We start from the raw sequence: 7,899 nt of genomic DNA on the forward strand, positions 1-7,899 counted from the left end.
CAGCCATTTTATCATGCTTATGGATCTGCAGGTCAGAAATCCAGACAGGGCCCCTCATAATGAGGCCTTAGCTAGAAAGAAAGACACAACAAAACGTCTATGTCTGGATACTGAAATGATTTCCAGGCATCCTTATTCTCAGTTGACAGTTGATGCTAGCTGTAAGTTAGGACTTCAACTGGAGCCTTATCACAAAGTCTGTCCATATGGCATGGGCTTCCTCACTACATAAAGGCCTCAGGGTACTTAGAAATTTTGTGTCCACTCGGAGTGTCATAAAAAATGTCCCAAATACAAGGCAAAAGTTTCACTGCTTTTTAGAACCTAGCCATAGAAGTCATATAATGTCATTCCCGCCATATTCTATTGGTTGAGTTAGCCATAAGTCCGTTCAGATTCAAATGGAAAAGATAGATTCCACTTTTCAAAGTGTGTGTGGTAACACTACCTATTAATGTAGGAGGCCATGTGGGTTGAGAGATGTTGCAGTCACCTTTGTAAAATATCATCTGTCAATACCTCTTTTCTCTTTACACAGAAACACACATTTGATTCCAGTGGACATCTCAATGGATAGGTTTTATGTCTATATTTCTGTCTAGGATTTCACCTTCTTTACCAGGAAGAAGGTGCTTTGTGGAGAAGAAGGTCTTCAGATTTTGAGGAAAGGAAACATCTGAGGGAAATGGAGGCTGGAGGAAATATCAAAGAAGAGGGTTGGAGTCCAGTGTGCCTTTTGGTATCATAAATGTCACAGCGGCAGGCAAAATAGACCAGGGGCAATGACTCTATGAACTTCATAAGATTTCTTAAAACTTTGAATTTTCCTTCGTTTGTTCTTCAGGCTGTTTCCCCAAAGGGATTTGAAGTAAAAACCTTCATATCAAAAAGGCATGCATTTGTTCAAGAAAATGTTGAGCTGGAGTAAAGACAAACCACTAAGGAGCAAATGTGAGAGGGGAAGGAGCCCCAAAAGAAAGTGGGTGTACTGCTAACAATTAAAGAGGAAGGAAAAGCAAGCTGGGTCCATGGGGATCACACAGGGAAAAAAGAACGTAACAGGAAATTGGCCTTCACCTTACACATAGCCCTGCAAGTTTTATAATCTGAAATCCCAAGAAAAGTGATACAATGGCTTAAAGCAAGTCTACCATTAACTATGCCAGCCACATCAAACTAGTTACAAAAATTTAAACATGACAGATGTCTGGATGTAAACCAGGAACTGTCTGCAGTGGCTAATGTAGCATTGTGATTCTTTTCTCTTAAACCTTCCCATTGGTTCTACCTATGTTCTCCTTTTCTCTCTTTCTTTTCTATACATCCCTTTTTTGTTTATTTTTAAGTCATTTTTAGTGTTTTCTCTCCTTTTACAATTAGTGAAAGTAGAAAAAGAAATGAAAATATTAAAAATCATCTAATGCAACATCTCATTTTAACAAAAAGGAAGCAGCCTCAGAGAAGTAGCAATGTACATGCTCAGAGTCGGTGTAGATTCTTGGTAACAGCAGAGATGCGAACGAACATTGCTGTACTTACCATTCATATGTTCCCTAGTTTATGAGACTGCCTTTCCAGCCTAGCTTGAGGCTGAAGTCCCAGACAAGGAAAATTATAAAACTATCAAAAGTTCCCTATGTCAGTTTGAGCTCTCTGGGGAAGCTGATGGCAAGACAGAATTAGAAAGGCATGAGATTTATTGGGAGAGGTACCTATGAAGCATAAAGAAGAATAAGAAGAATGAAAGAAAGGGAGAGAGGCTTCAGATCACAATGCTAGTCTGACACTGTGAAGGAGAAGGGGAAGAGAGAAGAGACTCTGATTGCTGTAGAGTTCTGAGAAAGTGTCAGCTAGGTTGATGGAGTGTCCAGAGCAAAGATTAATCTTTAGAGGAGTCCCACATTGGGCAGAAATGTCTCAGCTCTAATATCACTAGTCATTGTTCAGCCATTGGCTAAGAGGAGCCAGGGGTAGTAGGAGGAAGACAGGAGGGGTGAGAACACTGCAGTGGGTCCCCAAAGTGTAGTAGCTGCAGGCTTGGTTAACTACCCTCCTTGCAGCAGATTTTCTCTTGAAGTAGGTCTGAGTCATACACTCTAATGACAGTCTTGGTTTGCTTCTGTATCACTTACTTCGAACAGGTCTGTAGTGAAGTGGGCAAGTGAATTAGTTGTCTTCTGCTGTGTAACAAATTACCACAAGCATAGTGGCTTGAAACCACATACAGGTATTATTTCACAGTTTCTATTGGTTGAGTCTGAGCCTAGCTTCTCTGGGTCTTCTTGATAGTTACCATTCAAGTGTCAGCCATGATTGCATTCTCATCCGAGGCTCAACTTGGGAAAGATATAGTTCTCCAAACTCATATGGTTGTTGGTAGAATCCAATTCCTCACAGATCATCCATTCATAAGCTTCAGTTTCTTCTTGGCTGCTGACCAGAGACTGTCCTCAGTTCCTTGCTATGTGGCTTTCTCAATAAGGCAGCTTGCTTTTTCAAAGCCAGCAAGGGAGAGATTCTTCTAGCAAGGTGGACATTATAATCTTATGTAACATAATAATGTCCACATAATTGTTTCTATCCCATCATTTTTGTTGTATTCTATTGGCCAGAAGCAAGTCACAGGTCCCACCCCTACTCAAGGGGAGGTGAATAGAGAAGGGCAGGAGTACCAGGAGACGTGGATAATTGGGCCATCTTAGACCCTCTGCTACAGTGAGAGGTTGTGTTCACTGCACCCAAAGGGCTATTGGGCTTTTGTATACTTGAGCACTCGAATTCTCCCCTCTGAGACTAAACCTTGAAAAATTCAAATATAGGGGTGTTGGATTCATGATCTCAAATTATTTTGAACATTCATGAGTAGAACAAGTTTATTCACTTGTTGTAAGTCATATACATTATCAGAATGGGTTTGATGGGAAAGTTGGAAGACATTGAGTATGTGAGTTTTCTAATGACTGAAAATATTTTTTCCTCTGCCCATTATATTCCACACCTGCTGATACACTCTTTCACTTAGATTCATCCAAACTGGATCAAGTCACTTAATATTCTTGAACTTCTGTTTCCATACCCATTATCTCCTGCTCCCATCTTAGGAGCCTTAGGCACCTGAAGTTATTCCTTCAGCTATGAGCGCTCTCCCCAGACTTTGCAATCATCTTCCATAGGTCATTTCTCAAAAGGCATTTTCTCAGTGAAATCTATCCAACCAATTTATTTTAAATTGCAAGCTACCCCTTCCTTCAATGCTCTTGATTCTTTTTACCATGCTAAACTTTTACTTATGGCTTTCAAGTACACCATATATCATTACTCACTTATTAGATTTTTTTTACTGTCTGTCTTTGCCTTTAGAATGTAAATTTTATGACAGCAGAGATATTTGCCACTTTTGTTCATTCATGCAGCTCAAGTACCTAGAGAAACAATGTCTGGCAGATAGTAGGCGCTCAACGAAAAATACTTATAGAATGAATTAATGTCTTCAAACAACTCTCCATGATAGGTGTTATTATTATTTCCTTCAGGTTACAAAGCAGCAAACAGATGAACAAAGAGGCAAGAAAACTTCTCTGATTGTTCAAATAATAATTGACAGAACCCAAGTCAAAGGCAGATAGTATGATTATAGAATCTGAGCTCAAAAAAACGTGCAATATTGCTTTGCATTGAGAGAAAGGAAAACAACATGCAAACCTTAAACTTTCACATTGCCTGTAAAAACAGATGACCCTTCTTAACAATTTTGCTTCTCTGTCCCATTACCACATCCCATTACCATGTCCCCAGTTTAAACACACATTTGCAGAATTTTTAGAAAATTACAATATAACAAGAAACAAGTCCATCACACAGACGCATATTTTACATTTAAGTATTGTTAAAATTTCCCCTCAAATAATATAAGCAATATATTCCCTCCCAGAATTCTAACATTTTTCCTTTGTAATTGAAAATATCAAGAGTAGAAAGAAAGCAACTACAATTGATGTGGTTCTTTTTAGTGCATCTTTCTAGACGAATCCTTAGCAAGAAGAATGACTGAGGAGATTTAATTTAATGACTGGAGGTTTTCAAGCAATTTATAGATCTCAATATTTGGTGTAGTTGATTATTCTTCATGGCTCTTACTCCCTTTCAGTAAAATATGCCTTTACAGTCAAGTTTCACATCAAAATCTGGGTCAAAATCATCTAAGATTGACCTTGAAGGAAACTACAAAAATAGGATGATAATGGCATTATCTAATCAGGGAATTCCTGAGCAAGTTCATTGTCACCATGAATGCTTTTAATAAATATCTTTCACAGGTAGTTTTCCTAATCCCCAACTATGCTGTGAGAATCATTATAGAAAAGTTCTGGATTAGGAGTCAGGAAACCCAATGTGTAATGTTGTAACTGTTGTTGTCTTATAGTGTGGCTTCATGTAAATAATTTTTCCTCTGTGGGTCTCAAATATTTCATCAATTGGAGGGTTATGGTGTAGCTTCTACTGTGATTTCCAGCCCTAATAAGACCTATGAATCCATGAAAAGTGAGGAAGCCATCCTTAATAGTAAGGTTACATGAAGCAACATTCCTTGCTGAAACTGTGATTTAAAGTCTGCTAAACTGAAATTTAGGATCTGCGTATATTTAAGAAACTGGTGAACAGATGGCTCCAGTTATCTACTGGCTTTATTTTCTGTGAATGATGGAAGGGCTCTCAAGGAGGACAGTTGTTATTCACTTTCTTTAGATATTGTATCAGTCAGCCATTGTCAACAACAAAACATATAAAAAAAACACCCCAAACTACAGTGGCTTGCAACAAAAAAGATTTATTCATATGCTCACAGGTCAGAACATTGAATGGTTTGCTGATCTAAGCTGGGTCCATCGAGCAGCATGCTTCAGGCTGTGTATAAGCTAAGCCTAGCTCTAGGATATCAGCTGGGTTCAAGGCTCATATTTATTTCATGTGGTTTGTTCTAGGACAAGTTGATGGGGCATCAGCTGTTATGAAAAATTATGGCAGATTTCTGAACCACAAGAGGTAAGCCAAACCATGCAAAGTCATCTAAGGCTTCTGCTTCTGTTATACATGTCGGTATCACATGGGCCAAGGCAAGTCATGTGACCAAGCCTAATATTAAGGAGCCAGAAGGTATACTCTGTCCAGCACGAGGTATATGGCATGCATATTGATGTAGGGTAGTGAAGAATTACCAATAATGGTCCAATGTATCACAGAGGCAAGATGAAGGGAAACACACATGCTCCTGAAACTAGCCTCATGGACAGGTTTGAACCATATCAAAGGAAAAATAAAAAGTTTTCCCAATTTGGAAAATCCTCACAGGATTTATCGAGATTCAGGCCTTAGTAAGGACTGGAGGAACATAGTGCTGTTTTGCTCATGGGAGATCATTACAGTGTTCTGTTTAAGGTGGAGGTGTCTGGGTGGCACCACCATGGGCTAGGAAGCAGTGCAATGTGGGGCACCAGCAGCATCAGTGACACTGGTTTGTGACTCTCAGGTGCCTCTTAAAGTGGTAGCCCTCACTGAAGAACACCAGGACTTGAGCAGATTTGTTCATAAACCAATGTCTCTTTTTCCCGCGGTGGTGGTGGTGGTGGTCTCAAAATTAAATGGAGAAAATAACAAGTGTTAGGACTGAATCATGTTGTTCTGCAAATTCATATGCTGAAGTCCTAACCCCCCCGACCCGAGAACACTTCAAGATGTGACTGTGCTTAGAGATAGCAATTAGGTTACATTCAATCACAAGGCGGGGCCCTACTCCAATAAGACGTGTGTCCTTATAAGAAGAGGAAGAGACACAAGGGATGGACACGCACAGACAAAGGCCATGTGAGGACACAGCAAGAAGGTGCTGTCTGCAAGCCAGGAAGAGATGCTTCAGGAGAAACCAAAGCTCCTGACACCTTGATCTTGGACTTCCAACTCCAGAGTTCTGAAAAAAATAAATTTCTGTTGCTTAAGCCACCCAGTCTAGTGTCTATTTTGTTGACACAGCCGTAGCAAATGAACACAGATTTTGGTATTGAAAAGCGGGACGCTGCTGTAACCAATACCTACAAATGTGGAAGTGGGATGGGAGAGGCAGGAAGAGTTTTAAGGTGAATGTAGAAAAGACTGGATTGCCTTGATGGGACTGTTGGTAGAGTCTGAGCATTTAAAGATGATGCTCATGAGCTCCCAGATGCAAATGAGGAATGGTAATCGGAAGCTGGAGGTAAGGCAATCTATGTTATAAAGTGGCAAAGCACTTGGCTGAATTGCGCTTACTGTTTTGTGGGAAGTGGAACTTGTTTGTGGTGAACTTAGATATTTATCGGAGGAGGTTTCTAAGAAAAAAAATGTGGAATCTAAGAAACAAAACAAACAAAAAACAAACGAGCTAAATACAGAGAATAAACGGGTGGTTGCCACAGGGGAGGTGGGTGAGAGTATGGGCAAAACAGATAAAGGGGATTAAGAAGTACAAACTTTCAGTTACAAAATAAATAAGTCACAGAGATTGAAAGTACAGCATAGGGAACATAGTTAATAATAACATTGTATGGTGATAGATTGTGGCTATGCTTATTGTGGTGAGCAATAAGTAATGTACAGAATTATCAAATCATTCTATTGTACACCTGAAACTAATATAACATTGTATGTTAATGTCACTTCAATAAAAAGTTTAATGAATTTTTAAATGTTTTAAAAATAAATTAAATTAAATTAAAAGAATAATACTAGTTCCAGGGGTGACTGAGATGTTAAAGGGACATTTTTCAGCATGAGAGTTTGTGTCCACAAACGTGATGTGGAAAGGCTTGATCTTGTGTTTTTTGGAGTGAGTTGAGCAGTAACTTACGTTTGCTAGAAAGAGAGGAGGCTCCCCACACCCCATTGTCAATATTTCACAAGGGTTTTAATATATAGGTGCTAAGCATCATTGGAAAATGCTGCAGATCTCTGAAATTAATTGAAAACTGAGAGGAAATTTTTTTTGTCCATAGTAAGCTCATTGGCAGCTTCTAAGGAAGACATTTATTTCAGTCGGATAATAAGAAAGTTCCAGCTTAATGGAGCCATGCATTAAAAGATGGTGTACTCTTGCCAGATATTCTTTGTTTTTTTGTTTTTGAGATTTTCTGTTCTGGATTTTTATGTAAAATTGCCATTTTTAAACATCAGGAAGTAGTTAGAATTAGGTATGGCGAAAGCAAAGGACAGTGTCTATGCCCATTTGTAATCTCTGGCTTGCAAAAAGTGATGGAAATGAAAAGAATAAGCAAGTCTCATAACAGACCAGGTAAGGTTGTATAGCATAGCAAAAATGTGTAGTGCAGCCTTTAAGCTTGGCCATAGTTAGCAGTATGGGGTTGGAGCAAAGGAAATGGATGGCTCTACCTAACATAGAGGTTTTGTTATGAGGCACCTGGGTGACTTTGTCGGTTAAGCAGCCGACTCTTGATTTCGGCTCAGGTTAAGACCTCACAGTTCCTGAGTTTGAGCCCCGTGTCAGGCTCTATACTGACAGCGTGAAGCCTGCTTGGGATTCTACCTCTCTCTCTGCCCCTCCCCTGCTCATTTGTGCTCTCTCTGTCTCTCTGAAAATAAATAAATAAACTTAAAAAAAAAATCTCTTAAGAAGTTCTGGTTTGTGGGTCTGGCAGGTGGTTGAGAGACGGAATGGAATTTGTGTATGAAGGGAGGGGCATTCATGAAGCCCATGGTTGGCAAGCTAAAACAGCCTGGAAATGCACTCTTTTCTCTTTCAAGGATGAACTTATAGAAAGGATAAATAATAGATAAACTTTCAGAGCCACAGAATGAGACACGCGAGGCCCCTAGAATACAAAGTTTAAGGAGGCACTTACTCACAGGGTCATG

This window comes from Prionailurus bengalensis, chromosome B1 (assembly GCF_016509475.1).
Source record: "Prionailurus bengalensis isolate Pbe53 chromosome B1, Fcat_Pben_1.1_paternal_pri, whole genome shotgun sequence".
Lineage (NCBI taxonomy): Eukaryota > Metazoa > Chordata > Mammalia > Carnivora > Felidae > Prionailurus > Prionailurus bengalensis.